Here is a 16,615-nt window from a genome sequence, read left to right as displayed (position 1 = left end):
AGGAACATGCTTTTGCTCAGAGGCTGCTCTTTCATAGCTCAGGAGACTCATGCTGTTTTCAGGAATATTTTATTTAAGTATCGACATTATCTCAGATGTTTATCCTAAAAATTGTAAGGTCTTTAAGATGAATGTTCATGTGAAGTTTTATTGAAGTATGTTTTACATGAAAATACTTCAAAATTAACATTTAATTCAGTGTGTTACTTCCTGTTTCTTTATAATTGGTTGTGAAATTTACTATCTGTTATTGAAAGAAAATTCTTTCGACAGCCAATTATTTGTGGAAAGCTTCACATTAAACATTTGGTCTTTGAAGAATTTGATGAGTTCATATCAAGATCTCTTGACTTTTGATTGCACATTTGGAGTCTTGGCAAATCTCACGTTGTTGAGAAAACATGGCTGAGATCTCTGGGAGTTAAATTGGCTCCTTTTCTCATGCAGGAAAAAAATCTCATTGTTGCCTACACTCTTAACCCGGATTAGTTGACTTTACTAGAAATTCGCGAGGAAACCCGTTGCACGAAACCATTTTAGTTTTTACACAGGGTGAAACTAAACCGGTTCAGTTGTATTAACATAGAACCTTAAGTTCATGCAGTAGACAAATCAGGTTTACATTAGTAGTCTTTACTCAAAATCATTAGTTCACATCAATTATTATTATTTGGAGTATAGGTTGTATAAAATAGCTATTTCAAGTTACAACTACAAAAACATATATTAGCAAATAACATTAACAAATGTTTTTAAGTAATGACACATTTATGTAATGTCATGTAATTAGACATAGATTTTGAGATTTATTGTATTAAACATTTAGTTTCATATAAATTGGAAAAAAAGAAAAACAGATTTCAATGCACCAATGTTTTTTTTTTTTTTTTTTTTTATTGTTCACCAAAGAAATGGTACATACAACAATACATAAAACTTGTCAGCCACAAGACAAGTAAAAATAAGCTTTGGAACAGCTTGTTAACAATTGTAACTATTTTGTAGAAGAAACATGAACACAGTATTCAAGAATATATGCTATATCCCTTGTGAATGCCTGGATGTGCATTAACAACTGGGCTTAATTTAAAACTGAGGCAAGTCTCTGTAACTTTAAACTTGGCTGAAGTATCGTGTGAACACACATTAACGGAGCTCTAACAGCACTAATATGCAGAAACAGAATACACTTTAATGTCTCGTACGGCAGAACACAAGTGACTTCTCATGGAAGCTTCTTGCATTTCCTAACATTGTAGGACAATTTTTCAGAGTTTGCAACCTGGGTTTTAGTTCACTGTGGCCCAACATGAGAAGTACCTGTTGGATGATCTGGAATGTGTTCTTCACAGATTTAGGGTAGTTGAGATGCAGTACGCAAGTCCATACAGAATGAACAGCTTTTGACAAGTCTTCAATACTGTCCATCACAAAATCTCCTTCAATGATGATCTTCAATGAGGCTGGATTGAGACGGAGAGAGGATGAGAGCACATCACCTTCATGCTCAATGAGGATGATTCCAATGTCCAGGTGGTGGAATGAGTAATCGTCATCAGAGTCCTAACAACGAAAGAGCACAATCATGATATTTCTCATTATATAACCATAAATAACGTTAAAGCAACTTGTTACAACTGCTGGAGTTAATTAAATGAATAGTCCACCAAAAAAATTTTCATTCTCTCTCCTCAAAATGATTATTTAAATTTTGGTAACATAGACTAAAAAAAAAAAAAAGTTCACGGAAAAATTCAAATCTGCTGTTAATTTACACACCCTCAGGCCATCCAGTTTTTCTTCAGTAGAACATTAAAGATTTTTAGCTGTAACTCTGATTCTTGGTAATTCATTTAATGAAAGTCAATGGCTACCATCACTTGGAGTAAAAAGAAAAGAAAAGAAAAAAACTTGTATGTTTTTTAACTATCAGAAATGACGATTTCCATTGATTGCTTTATATCAATTACCAAGGACCACAGTTTCAGCTAAAAATCTTGTTTAAAGTTTAAATATTACTTTAATTACAATTATCCTTAAAATTGGTATTTCTAAAATGAATTCTAAAGGGTTTGTAACAACTTGAGGTTGAGCAAATATTGGATGAACTAACCCTTTAAACAAACAGATCACCCAAAGAGGTTAAAAGGGCTATTGTATTAAGTTAATAGTTTATGTTTTATTCTCAGAGGTTTCATAAAACACAGGAACTATCAATTAATGGTGAAATTATTGTGTTTTATGTCCTGTTAGATATTCTGAGAGAAAACAGTGGTTACTTACAAAGCATAGACATCTGTAGGGTTGTCGCAAAGGGCAAAAGGGAGAAACCTAGTATCAGCTGGCTCTTTAGTCTGTTGGGAAGTAAAATGAATCGATTAATAAAATCAGGGTTCGTACACATTTTTATCAATAAATTTCCATGACTTTTGAGACAATATTCATGACCTAATATTCCATTATTTTACAATAAGAATAAAAATCTGTTCTAATGGACGAGCAGCTGGACGAGTTCCGCGGTCAAACACACGCAATTACCATGAATGTGTCGGGGGGAAATAGTAAGGAGATATTTAAATGATTAATTAATAGACCCTTTTTCTGTAAACAATGTGACGTTTTTCTGTGGGCGGGGCTTAGCTGGAGGCAGACCGCTTCACTAACGCTATGAAGTTTGTTTACCTTGTTTTTTTAACAATGGCTGGAGAAAATCCGATTTTACCTGCATATGTAAGGTCACTCACTGTACAGGACCATGATTGTTATTTATATAAGTTAACTTTAACGGACAAAGTCAGATTGGCCGACCTCATGGATGGACGAGCTGACAGGATTAACGTTACCTCCGATTGAGTGACTCGTTAGACAAACCTAACGAGTAGTCAAGAGAAACTCACCTGTGTCTATCTAGTCATGAAGATGTACATATATTTCAACTTCAGCGGGCTATTTTTACAGCTAACGTTAGGTGAGAGTGAACTGGGCCAAAATACAAAAAGTTAAACATTCAATGTCATGGATAGGCTATATTATTTGAAGATGTATGCACCATGGCCAAATAGTTATTTTAAAGTATACATCCTGTTAATTATGCAAGTTAAATTTACAATACTTTACATACAGTACATTTAAAGGAAGATGTGAATATTTTCTAGAAATAAAAATTCCAGAAATTAATTTTGAACTTTCTGTATTTGATTATTCTTTCTTACTAAGTTCTTAGAAAGTCCAGCCACTATTAATCACAACAATTACAGATGATTAAGCATATACATTGTCAGTTTGTTGTTTTACACACAGACATTATTTCATAGTTGTGAGATGCATAAGACATCTTTAGACATGTAACACAAACCATAATCCATAACAACAAAAGACAATACTTTATTTAACCTTTTCTAATAAGAAGTGTGTGCTGCAAACGCGAGCATTTTTGACGATTGTTTCTGTCCAGTCCCCTCGTTTTATCTCGTTTAAACACAGCTGTCATCGGTTTTTTGTCTGTGGCAGCAGGCATGCGTTAAAATTTCAAATTGGAGCCTGTACTACATCGATTCTTGCATCCAACATCACAACAAGATGATATTTTAAGCTCCTTATGTAGCCGAATCTGCGCTGGTTTGAAAGGGCCTCCTCCAGTTTTCCCTTTGTTTTGCCTCCAGCTAGCGCGGTGACGTAATCGTGACATCGGCGCAAAAAGGGTCTATAGACTCGAGTTTTCGGAGTCAGTGTTGCAAGGATGAAGTTGAAGATCCTGACTCGCCATGTCCTTATTTTTTGTTTTCAATTTGAATTATTTCGATTTTAACTAGCCTAGTAATTTAAAGATTTCTAAATATATTTATCATATTTGTGAGGTAAGTTTGCTTAGTTTCGGTTCATCATTGTGAAGCGCTCCTGCTCAAGGCCGAGACGGCAGAAAGCGCATCCTGTAGGCTATGTTTTCTTTATTTTACAAAACAATATTTTGTTGATATTGTAAGTGCACACAAATAAAAGTAGACCCTTTACAGTTCCGAATGATGTATTACTTGTACGTTTATGAGCAAAAATGGCAGCATATTTTAAGTTGTTTCCACTATCAAGAAAAAAAAATTATCGCGCTCCATGTCCTGCAAAGCGCACTTTAGCTTCTATTCTCCACACAAACGCTTGGATATGCACCTAAAAGCGCACATTTAGTTAAAACGTTTAAACTAACATTGGGATATGCTTGAAGTGTTTTATATCTATAGATTTTATTTTAGGCAAGTCATGATGATTTGAGAATGCTAAATTGATCAAAACAGGCTATGGTTGACACTGTAGTGTCTACTGCTGGCTGCTTGGTCATTACTTTAAAAAACGAAAACTTGAATTTAACAAACAAAAAATGTTCCAAACATATTTCTAAATTAACTTAAAGAACCAAAAGAAATTGAACCACTTTTCCATTAAAAACTGAACTATTTTTAATGGCTGCAACAGCAGCTGTGTAATGGGAAAGAGAGAGAGAGAGACAGACAGAGAGAGAGAGAGGCTCCAGTCGGACTCGGGCCAGTAATTCTGATAGTTTGTCGGACAAGGGCCGGGCTAGGACTTGTATTTGAGGCCCGTGCAGAGCTCTACTGCGCTTGTTTGGTATCAAACTCAATTTTGTACTCGCAAAGGCGGCTTTATACACACACATGCGCGCGCGCGCGCTTTGGATGTGACTGAGCGCACAGGAAACCGCCCGAGTGCGCAAGTACTCAGACAGCAGTTGCCGGATCCGTTTTCAAACCGGCAAATCCGTATTACAGTCACATCCGTTTCAGTGCTGTAACACGGATCCAGCCCGGGTCCGGTTTCAGTGAGCGGGAACTACTGTCGCAGAGCAGATCCGGGCCGCGTCCGAAATGAGCGCGTGTTCAGAACAGAAGACATCAAAGATATTTGCTTAGATCAAAGCAATAAATTGTATTTTGAAGTAAATTAAAATAGAAAACCATTATTTTAAATTGTAATACTTCTAAATATTACAATTTTTTTCTGTATTTTTGATCAAATAAATGCTGGCTTGATTAGCATTTTGCGGAAAGAGTAAAAAAAATTGTTGTAATATACTGTTTCAATATCTTAGAGAAACCAATTTAAGTGGAAGGATATAGTTTTTTTTAAACAATGCTTACACACAACATTCTGGTCCACACTCACACCAGATGGTGGCGGTAATGCACCAAAAAGTTGTTTGCCAACCGCCAATAAACCTTAATAGAAGAAGAAGACATCAAGAAGATCGAGGCAGATGGACTGTACGCTGTTAAAACTTCACCGAGGTATGTCACACCGTGTTATCACACTGTTCTACTAACAAATTAATTTCTTATTATGTTGTGTACACGATAACTTAAAGGTTTGGTGTTTTTATTGCTCCTTAGATCGGTGTTGGACCGGCGAACACTTTAGGCCTATGTTATCAGAGGACTTGCTAACATGAAGAAAACGGCCCAGAGGTCTGTAATTATACGTAATTAACGAATTTTAACTTAATTACTTAATTTAAACTATAGTAATTTTGACTGCTTCCATTAAAATTTAATGTTTAAGATTGCTGCCTGTCATGGTGGGCTAGCAGTGTTAATGTTTAAGTGCTAACCCTCAAGGCTGCATGCATTTATTTGATCAAAAATAAAATTAAAAAAGTAATATTGTGAAATATCATTTGAATATATTTTAAAATGTAATTTATTCCTGTGAATTTTCAGCATCATTACTGCAGTCTTCAGTGCACGATCGTTCAGAAATCATTCTAACATGCTGATTTAGTGCTGGATTTATATTGGTGCTCAGTTATCAGTAATGATTCTTATTAGATGTAAAAAAAAAAAAAAAGTTCTTGCTGCTTAACATTTTCTGGAAACATTTTTATGATTCTTTGATGAATAGACAGTTCAAAAGAACATCATTTATTTGAAATATATATTTTTGCTTCATTATAAATGTTTTACTTTTATCAATTTAATGCCTATTTGCTAAATAAAACAGTCATTTCTATTAAATAACACACACCAAACATGTGAATGGTTGTATATCATGGTTTCTGCATATATTAAGGAGCATAACTGTTTTCAACTGATAATAATCAGAAATGTTTCTTGAGCAGCAAATAATAATATTAGAATGATTTCTGAAGGATCATGTGACACTGAAGACAAGTAATGATGCTGAAAATACAGCTTTGATCACATGAATAAATTACGTTTTACAATATATTCATAAAAAAACATTTTAACTGATAATTACTTTTAAAATTGTAATTAAAATATAATTTATTTCTGTGATGGCAAAGCTGAATAAATAAATGCTTTTCTTTTTAATAAATCATAAATCATCAATAAATCCTGAAAAAACTATCACAGATTCCCAAAAAATTAAGCAGCACAACTGTTTCCAACATTGATAACAACGGAGTATCAAATTAGTATATTATAATGATTTCTGAAGGATCATGTGGCACTGAAGACGAGTAATGATGCTGAAAATTCAGCTTTGATCACAGAAATAAATTATATTTTGAAGTGTATTAAAATAGAAAACCATTTTATTTCATTTCATTATTTTTAATACTTCACAATATTTTTTTTTTCTGTATTTTTGATCAAATAAATGCTGGCTTGATGAGCATAAGAGACTTGTTTCAAGAACATTAAAAACAGTAATGTGTCCAAACTTTTGACGAGCCCAGTCCCCTTGAATAAGCAGGCAGAACGCTTTCAAGCACACTGAATGATAGAAACAGAGGGGCACTGAGGAGATATACATGTATTACATTATATTGTTTGGTATGGTTTTTATTTATAAAATCTTTGCCAAAATACGCTTTTATTTCTGTTAACGGTATGCTCCATGTTAATTGGGTAAATGAACTGAGAAATTGTCCAGCAACACTATATAACGATCTGTTTCAATTTCAGGTTCCACCTGAGAGCCGGGACTGTCGAATAGTAAGGTGAGTCCATTTTTTTTGTTTGTTTGTTTTTTTTAGTTTTCAGTGGAGTTTGTTATTCAAGCTATTTGAATGCCACAATTTATAATTGAGTATTGATAATAATGAGTGCCTGATAATGTTACAACTTGTGCTGTTCAAAACATACTGTTTGTTGGGGCCGATTGAGGCTTGCAGCTTTCTGGAGAAATGCTCCTTCAAATAACTTCACACTCATCCTGAACAATATACCTGTTATAACAGTCATAGTCCTCTAGCAATGCTATAGTCTGTGTGTCATTTGGGTACAAACCCTTTTTCATCTCAAGTCGGTGATTAAAGGAAGTGTGTATGACACTGATGTCCCATGCACTAATTTCCACAGTGGAGCATGTTAATAAACTGTGACTCTTATGTGTAAGGCTTAAACATTGCCTTCCTTGCTTTGTAATACTAAATGAAACAAATGCATTCATAACATATCTGTGTAATATGCAATTAGTTGTGTATTTTTTAATATATAAAACAGGTGGCACAGGTTCTCCTTGCTTTTCTTCTGTTATATCAGTTATTATACTTCACACCTATGGGCAGTAAGCAGAATGAACATTATCTTTGTTACACACAAAGCAGGACAAAATTACTCGATTACAGGAAAATTAAAAAATGCTAACCATGGATAACATTGATGATGTGGAAAAGAACTGGAAGTGAAAAATGCTTACTGATGCTCCAGAAGGAAACACGATACATTAAGGGGGTGAAAACTTTTAAACGGAATGAAGGTGTACATTTTTCTTATTTTGCCTAAATATTTTTTTCATTTAGTACTGCCCTTCAGAAGCTACAGAAGATACTTCCCAGACAGCAAGCAGTGTCGGCCCAGATCCGGCCCGCATTGATTTCACGTGGGCCAGATGTGGGCCGGATCTGGGCCAACACTATGTTGCTGTCTGGGTTACATGTTTCCCACAATGGTTCAATTTGCCATGATCTTCAAATTCAAAAAGTTTTCACCCCCTTAATGCATTATTTTTTTCTTCTGGAGCATCAGTGAGCGTTTAAACCTTCTGTAATAGTTGCATATGAGTCCCTCAGTTGTCCTCTGTATGATTTTGAGATCCATCTTTTCACACTTTCACTGCTGGAAAGTGTTCAAATACACAAAAATGTTGGAAAAGCACAGCATTTGTGGGAGCTGAAGGATTTTTCTGAAGAACAGCAGACAGTTTAACTGTTCAGAACAAACAGGGGACTCATGAACCACTATCACTAAACAAAAACACACAGCTGTGGATCATTCAGGGAACAACACAGTGTTAAGAATCAAGTGGATGATTCTTAATACTGAATCATCCACTTGACATCCAAAATATATTAATATTAAAAAGATATTTAATCTTTTTTTTTTTTTTTTTAGAGACAACGAAAAGGGGGGAACTGTCTTTAAGCTGTGGAGTCAGATGGAGGGCTCACATTTACCTCAAAAACGGCATTGCAGAAGACTCGAACAACTAGAACCAACTCAAGCACACAACGGTGACACACATTTGTAAGACCTTTCCCTGTGATATAAAATTTCCCTGTGGTAATTATTCAGATTCTCCTCATTCTCATTGTGTAGCACTGTTTTAAGCTTAGTGAATATTATGTACAGTAAGCACTAGAAGTAGAGACTTGTACTACTTGGGGTAGTTTTAAATTAACTTTAATTTTGTTTTTGATGCAAAAATTATCAAAAGAAAAGATGTAGTGTAGTAAAAGATGTTTTGTGTAGTAATTCAATTGTTTTAATATGAATATTGTTTTAGTGTTCAGGACAGTAATTGTCTGTACATCTAAATCAGTTCTTTAAACTTTTTGTTGTCTAAGACCTTGATATTATACCTTAAGGGAAAAAGAAAGATATTTAATTATGTATTATGTATCCAGACAGCAAGGAGTGTCGGACCAGATCCAGCCCACATCTGGCCCGTGTGAAATCCATGCGGGCCAGTTGTGGGCGGATCTGGGCTGACACTCCTTGCTGTCTGGGTAAGATGCTTGTAATCATTGCTTTTAAAGGTATTTATCATTTCTACTTAAATAGTCATTATCTACTTGTATGATTTGTATTATCTGGGAACTGTACAAATACTGTGGCATATGGACATTACTCTTTTTATTTGTAACTTTTAAATGCAATACTCTTTTTAAATGCATTTTCTGTAAAGCTGCATTGGAATATGTATTGTGAAAAGCACTGTACAAATAAACAAATTGTGTTTGAATTATAGATATGTATACAACTTATTTGTGTGTGTGTGTGTATGAAGGTCTATATATATATATATAAATATAAATAATACACAAAATGAGCTGGCCCAGATCCGGCATGGTACTGGACCAGATCCTGCCCACATTTGGGCCAAATCACCATAAAGGAATCCGCATCTGGTCTGGAGCTGGCCCAGTTCTGGTCCAGATCCGGAAAAAACGGATCCATGCCGGTTTTGGCCCGTTGTGCCAAAAGACACCGGCCCAAGTCCGTTATGCGGATCTGGTCGAGAACGTCAGATGGGTCTGGACCAGATCTGGCCCAAATTATTTTTGCTATCTGGGTACCGAATGGCTTAAAAATACGTGCAAATAATACATTTTTGTGACGATGCAACAATGACCCGATTAGGCAAGTGACAATTCTGTCAACTGCACCGAGACGCGAGCGAAAGTCTTTTATCGCAGCGTGCTGCTCGAGATGCGCAGATGAGAAGCTGCTTTAAGAGAAAGACGCGGTACAGCTGAATCACTCACACGGTTATCAAGTGATTGATTTGATCTGTGTGGATTAATTTACGCATCTACCCTACAAGCTATATTGAAGGAATGTTTGCAGAAATTTCCCTCATTTGAAAAGCGGAAGCTGCAGGAATGAGTAATGTGATATCTGCGCGATCCCGCGCTGAAATTCAGCACCTGATTAAACACAATTCTGTTATACAAAGATTTATGAAACAGATTTCCATGACTTTTACAAAACTTTCTGGGTTTATTTATTTTTCCAAAACTTTTCCAGGCCTGGAAATTGCCGTTTTAAAATTCCATGACTTTTCCAGGTTTTTCATGACCGTACGAACCCTGTAAAATGAAAGAAATAATCACAAGAAAGCAGAACCAGTCAGGCACAATTATTATATTATACAACCAATATTGTAAACGTTTGATACATTTTCATTACTTAAGCTGTGAAAAACAATGCAAGTCTATAATGGATATGGACTAACCTTGATTTGTTGTGAAAGCTGTCAACAGCTGCCCAACATTCCCTCTTTAGACTGAAATATCTCAATTAGATGATTGCTTGAGATTCTTGCCCACAATCCTGTAGAACCCCATGAACACCTAAAACAGAGAAAAAAGTGTTACATTTCAAGACTAACTGTAACTTTCAGAATAAATGTTTAGCATATGCACATCACTTTAAGCTCAACAACTCAGTTGCAGTTATTATAAATAACGTTAATAGTTACGAAATATATCTAAGAGACAAACTAACATTAACAAAAAGCTAATTTATGCACACCTGCTGATATTAAACGACTGAAGCTAAGGGTAATGAAATGCTAACATTACAGCTAAACCGAACATGCAAAAACACACTTGCTGAACTTATCTTGACTGTGAACCAAAAGAAACACGGATTTTAATATTAGCATTATAGCTTCTGTGAACCGACAGGGGAAAAACCGTCGATCAGTAAGTTAGGCCTATAAGACTACTTTAGCTTTAACTACAGTAACGCTGTCATCGGACCGGTCTTTTGGATAATCAATTTTCCCAGAAAGAGAAAGAAGCTAATTTACACACTCACCGTTTCATGATGTTTTCCAAATCCATCGCGTGCACCATCAACCGGTCTCTCTCAGGTCTCTTCAAACATCGCGCGCTCACGCAGACGTGTTCGAATGGGGCTCCTCCCCCTTAGAGAAACTTAACACATTAAGCTATCTCTACTAAACATTATTATTGCATGCAATATTTCGTCTGATTACTTCAAATAACTAATTATATTTAGTAATGGCTACGTGTTTTACAAAAACAAGAAAGAATAATTAAAGACAGCTAAAAACGTTTATTTAAAACAAAATCCGGGTTTAGAGTGTAGGAGAAACAAGACATTATTTTATATTAAGATTTGTAATTCTTTCCTATGGGATTTGATCTACGTAAAAATGAGCATTCATATCTGACAGCCTAATGGGGATGTTTTATTACAAATATATAATGTGTGTTTATCCGAATATGCAGTGCATTTGTGGTTGCAGGGACTGTGGGGTAGTGGCCGTGGCATCGCGAGGCATCAGGCGGGCTGCAGTGAGTAGTTGGAATGATCGGGATTTGAGCTGGAGAGACAGGTTGCATGACCAGGATCTGGCACGGGTTGGAAGTACAGTCAGTCAGGTGGGATACTGTGGACTGGCACTGGCATAAATTTGAAGGTTGGAGACCAAACACCCAGTACAGGTGGAGTCTGGATCTTTTTGCAGAATTTGTATAGCTAAGTGCACCACGATTCAAGTCGACATGAAATCCAAATGACCCATTCCTGGTTTTATTGTGAATGATTCTTCAGAGCACATTATTTAAAACACTTTGTAATCATAGTTTAAAGCAATATTTCAACCAATATGAATTTCTTTTTTTTTTTTTTTTTACTGGAACAGACTTGGATAAATTTAGCATTACGTCACTTGCTCACTAATCCTCTGCAGTGAATGGGTCCCATCAGAATGAGAGTCCAAACAACTGATAAAAACATCACAATAATCCACAAGTAATCCAAACAACATCAATTAAAATCTTGTGAAGTGAAAAGCTGCATATTTGTAAATAGAAATTCATCAATACATTTTTTTAACTTCATACTGCTGCTACCAGCTAAAATACGAGACCATAATCCATAATAGTATTTTCTCCAGTGAAAAACTCATCTCATCTGAATCAAGCAAACAAGCTAAAACAGTCTAAAACTGGACAATAGGTGAAAAACGTTTACTGGAGGAAGCGTTAATATGGATTATGGACTAATATTTTGGCCAGAAGCAAAACAAATTACTGGTGAATTCGGTTTTTTTAAACACACAGCTTTTTGCTTCCAAGAGATAAATTGGTGGAGTAGAGTCGAATTACTTGTGGATTATTGTAATGTTTTTATCAGCGGTTTGGACTCTCATTCTGACAGCACCCATTCACTGCATTGGATCCATTGGTGAGCAAGTGATGCAATGCTAAAAAAATTCTCCAAATCTGATCCAATGAAGAAACAAGACTGGAGGATAACCATTTTTGAGACCAGATTGTTGATATCCTGCACTACTATGAATCTTACTCTTAGTCTCTAGACAGTAAGGCAGAAGGACAATCAGACAGCCAAGACCCAATGAGCAGACGATGTGAGCATTATGGAAAATAAAATTAAATAGAAGTGTCTTATGCTCAGATTGTCAGCTAAAGGGCTTTGGAAAGTAAGTCAAGCTTGTACAATGGCACACATTATGTCGTGATTTTCTAACTGGAGATGCTTATAAGAAGCTTTGTAAGAGGATGAGATTACACTGTAATTGTAATAATTTTGACCACTATAACAATATATAGGACACATTCAATGAGACAGAACAGTACATGCGGATAATGATAGCAGAATCAATGTGAACACACACACACCGGTTCATTTACACTTTGACCAGGTGACGTACTGATTCTTTTATCAATACTGACCGTGTCTTTATCCAATAGTGTTAAACTATAGCAGTTGTAACTAAATGACCCAGCTAATGAGTTATTGATCTAGCATTTGTTTAAAAAATGCTCATAAAAGTTGCTTTGTCTCTTGATGCGATAAAAGGAGTAACTGGAATGACCATGAGGTTTCTAAGAGAACAGACTTCCAAATCTCCAGACTCTCAGCTAATCCGCCAATAATTACTACGTTTCTCCTGGGAGATCAATAAATATATCTGAGCTTTCTATCTATAAATGAAGACACCCTCACAAGGATTTTCTCAAAGCTTTTTCTCGACCCTCTGCATAGAGAGAGAGAGAGAGAAAAAGTGAAAGTAAAAACCAAATTAAAGTTATTGAGAAGAAACTCCAGGAATCCTTACAGGCCTGTTCTGTGTTAATAGGCCCATTAGAGCATCTGCTCACAGAAAGATTTTACTGGTTTACAACAAGTTCTTTTTGCTTGCTTTTTAGTGGTGTTGCTGAGGCAAGAATCAGTATTACAATTATTCTTTCTTTCTGTTAGAGATTTTTCTTAAGCATAACTCATCCTGCAATGTTTGTGTAGACATGAACAATACATCAATTATGTGGCTTGATGACGATGAAATGGGAAAACAACAACAAGAAAAACAAACAAACAAACAAAAAAAACATTGATTTGTATTAAATAAAGGACCTTATGCTATTATTTATATATTATTATGTTTTTATTTTTCTATTATTATTTTGTTTTTGTTGTAGTTTTGTATTATGTGCTATTTCTTACTATTTTGTATTTATGTGTAACTATTTTAAATTCAGTTTTAGTTTTTGTTCAGTTTCAGTTTAGATAGTAATTTTAGTGGTTTAATTTAAACATATTGCAGTTGCCAAGGAACATTTCTAATTTTCATCTAAAATTTTATTTTATTTTTCATCTTTATCTCAGTTAACAAAAGTAGTTTGTTGTTTTAGTAGTTTTAGAAAAAAAAAATGATCCTGACCTAGCAATCAGTGTTCTTTTAGTATAATTTAGTGTAACGTTTTTTTTTTTTTTTCATATTTCCTTTTTTTCATTTAAATTTTAGTTAAAAGTTTTAGTAATTTTGTTGTGTAATTTGTCATTTTTATTATTATTATTTTTTTAATCAATTTTTTTTTCTTAGCTATTTTAGTACATCAAGTTAAACTAAATTAAAATGAGAACTGTTGCTTTGGCAACTAGAGTTGAAAAGTTTTTTTTTTTAAGTTTAGTTTTAAATTTAGTTTCATTTTAGTTATAGTTATAACCCTGCTGGCAATCAACTACTGTATATCATCTTAGCAACAACTCAGAACCTCTTAGCAACTGCATAGTGACATCCTGACAGGTAAACACTACTCACATTTTGTTTATAAAATATGGAAATGTACTTATGCATATCTAATTTTCTTTTTTTTCTTTAGGGTAAATTGCATCACATCTCTAAATCCGCTGAGGGCTAATCTAGGGTCAGTTTTGCCTTATCTAGAACAGAAGTGATCCTGAAACAGACATCTGAAACTCTAGATATCCATATGGACCCAGATCAGCAGGGGGAAGTGAGTATTCTCACCAGAGAACATTCAATGCCAGTACGGCTTCACCACTCGCAGCCTCGGAGGGAGCCGCTAATGACAATTCACAGCCAACTGCCGTCTCTTGGGCTGCTGAATCCCTGCGTTTAGTAGCATCTAAAATTCATGACAGATTTGTTATAATCCCAGGCAGAGCTACGCAGCAGCGCTCTCTAAACACAACTGACAGCGCACTATACAAGACTCTTTAAAGACCTCATCAACAGGCAGTGTGCTAAATACGGCACACAAGAGTTTTTTTCTCCTCTCCCAACCTACATATAGCCATGTTTTTGTGAGCATGAACCCTTTTTTTCCCACTTTGATCTCCGTGATTGTGGAGCGGCCCTCCATCCATGTGATAAACAGCAGCGTGACTCCCTCCGCCAGCCCATGCATGTGTTTCTGGGAGCGACTCTGACCCCTTGGATGTTAAAATCGCTGGTGTGTGCACGGATGTGGGGGCCGACTCGCTGCTGTGAGATGCACAGGGTCATACATGCATGTGTGGGTGGTGGCATATATCTGTCTCTCTCTGTTTCTGCCTACCGCACTGTACTCGCTATGCAAGAGAGAGAGAGACAGTAGATGCATTTATGATGAATCTTCTTATTTTTCCTTAAAAATACTCGTATATGCATGAGCATATCAATAAATAATTTGTGTTATTTAAAGCATCAGTAGTAATGACTCTCTATTGACATGGAAATTACTTTTTTAGAACCTGTTTGAGAAAATGAGGAGACTTACGTAATGTGGTGAGCGCACTCAAATATCTGCCAATGCCACCTGGTGGACTCGATTCAAGGAGGGAAAATCTCGCATTCCGATTGGACGGCGACGCGTGTAGAAACATCTGGTGCTGTAGAAGGGTATTTTTGAGGACACGGGGACGACACGGCCAGATGCCTGAAGGCGCTGCTGGAGACTTGGACAGGAGGACAATTGCTCTGATAACTGCCGCAGAGAGCTGGCTCTCGACTCTATGAATACACAGCGTACATTTCCTTACAGATTTACACATATTTCTGATGACTGATGTGCGTTTTTAGATACAGTGTTAGAAGAATATGATGAACATGTACTATTCTTGGGGCTAGAGATTGGAAAACACCTAACGCAATAAAACTTAAAGATCAATATATATATATACACTTTTTTTTTTTTTTTGGAAAATGTACTAGAAACAGCTGATAAAAACATGCACAAGCGATCCACAAGACTCCAGTCCATCAATTAATATCTTGTGAAGTGGAAAATCTGCATGTTTGTAAGAAAAAAATCCATCATTAAGGCGTTTTAACTTTAAATCATCGCTTCTGAGCAAAATACCAATACATAATAATAATAACGCTTCCTCTGTAAAAAGTCCATCCCCTGTTGTCCTCTCAAAATCCACAGACATATTTGTTTAGATCTGTTTTGGACTATTTTCGCTTGTAAACACTGCCTGATCTGTGGATATTTCTCTCCAAATTCAGATTACTTTTTCATTGGAAAAAGTGAAATTATGGATAGAGGACTCATATATTAGCCTTAAGCAACGATTTAAAAAAAAAAAAAAAACTTCTTAATGACGGATTTGTTTCTTAGAAACATTCACTTCACAAGACATTAGGGCTGCATGCTATATTGCATGCGATAGTCAGTCAGTAAAGCCGGTTCCGTGATTAGCGCTAAATCTCCATCACCTGTTTTCAAATGGAGCGGCATTTAATACACAGAGCCGTAGTTCACTGACAAGCTACGCAACATCACGTTCAATATCGCAGGCGATTCATCTGCGATTCTGAGCGCGAATTGCGTAGTTTGTCAGTGAACTACGGCTCTGTGTATTAAATGCTGCTCCATTTGAAAACAGGTGATGGAGATTTAGCGCTAATCACGGAACCGGCTTTACTGACTAGATGCGCATGACTATCGCATGCAAAATATCGTGCAGCCCTAATAATTTACCTTTCCAGTCTACCAGAAAATCATGTGAGGTTGTTTCTTTTCACTTGGATCACCTAGCAACTAGCCAGAACAACCTGGCATCATGTAGGTCAATTTTGCATAGGCAAAATCCTAAGAAAATGTCCAAATGAAGTATTCTAGTTATCACATTTGAATGGCAAACCTCATTTAAAACAATATTGTACCCCAAATTAATTGCACATACATATTTTTGTTGGTTTTGTTGATAGCTCCATCTGTTCATAAGCATCATGCCATCAGCTGACAGGAAGAGGTTTCCTAACACATTTTAAAATCTCAGGGCCCGTTTCCATCATGAAATCTTTGGGCCAATCTGTCTTTCTGCAAATGGAAAAGAAAGTGCTTAATTTCTCT

At 35.8% G+C, this 16,615-nt stretch overlaps 3 long non-coding RNA genes across 5 annotated transcripts; 2 read left to right on the top strand and 1 right to left on the bottom strand.

Annotated features, from left to right (window-relative positions):
• Nucleotides 1–243: 243 nt before the first annotated feature.
• Nucleotides 244–10,905, bottom strand: LOC131553532 (uncharacterized). Of its 2 annotated transcripts, none has more exons than XR_009274204.1 (3): nt 10,797–10,905; nt 10,210–10,327; nt 244–2,354 (listed from the first exon to the last, which is right to left on the bottom strand). It is a non-coding gene; the product is annotated as an uncharacterized LOC131553532 (long non-coding RNA). The 2 variants fall into 2 exon arrangements; XR_009274205.1 differs by lacking the exon at nt 244–2,354 and adding an exon at nt 9,954–10,063.
• LOC131553530 (uncharacterized) lies at nt 5,067–8,846 on the top strand. Of its 2 annotated transcripts, XR_009274202.1 has the most exons (4): nt 5,067–5,297; nt 5,400–5,474; nt 6,936–6,970; nt 8,367–8,846. It is a non-coding gene; the product is annotated as an uncharacterized LOC131553530 (long non-coding RNA). The 2 variants fall into 2 exon arrangements; XR_009274201.1 differs by having other exon boundaries at nt 5,094–5,474; nt 8,367–8,845.
• A 348-nt stretch (nt 10,906–11,253) lies between the features above and the next one.
• On the top strand, nt 11,254–15,879 carry LOC131553531 (uncharacterized). The gene is made up of 3 exons (XR_009274203.1): nt 11,254–11,386; nt 14,135–14,579; nt 15,006–15,879. It is a non-coding gene; the product is annotated as an uncharacterized LOC131553531 (long non-coding RNA).
• Nucleotides 15,880–16,615: the final 736 nt, after the last annotated feature.

This window comes from Onychostoma macrolepis, chromosome 14 (genome assembly GCF_012432095.1).
Source record: "Onychostoma macrolepis isolate SWU-2019 chromosome 14, ASM1243209v1, whole genome shotgun sequence".
NCBI classification, from domain to species: Eukaryota; Metazoa; Chordata; class Actinopteri; order Cypriniformes; family Cyprinidae; genus Onychostoma; species Onychostoma macrolepis.
Note: the sequence above shows the minus strand (reverse complement) of the source record. Positions and strands in the feature narration are given on the sequence as shown.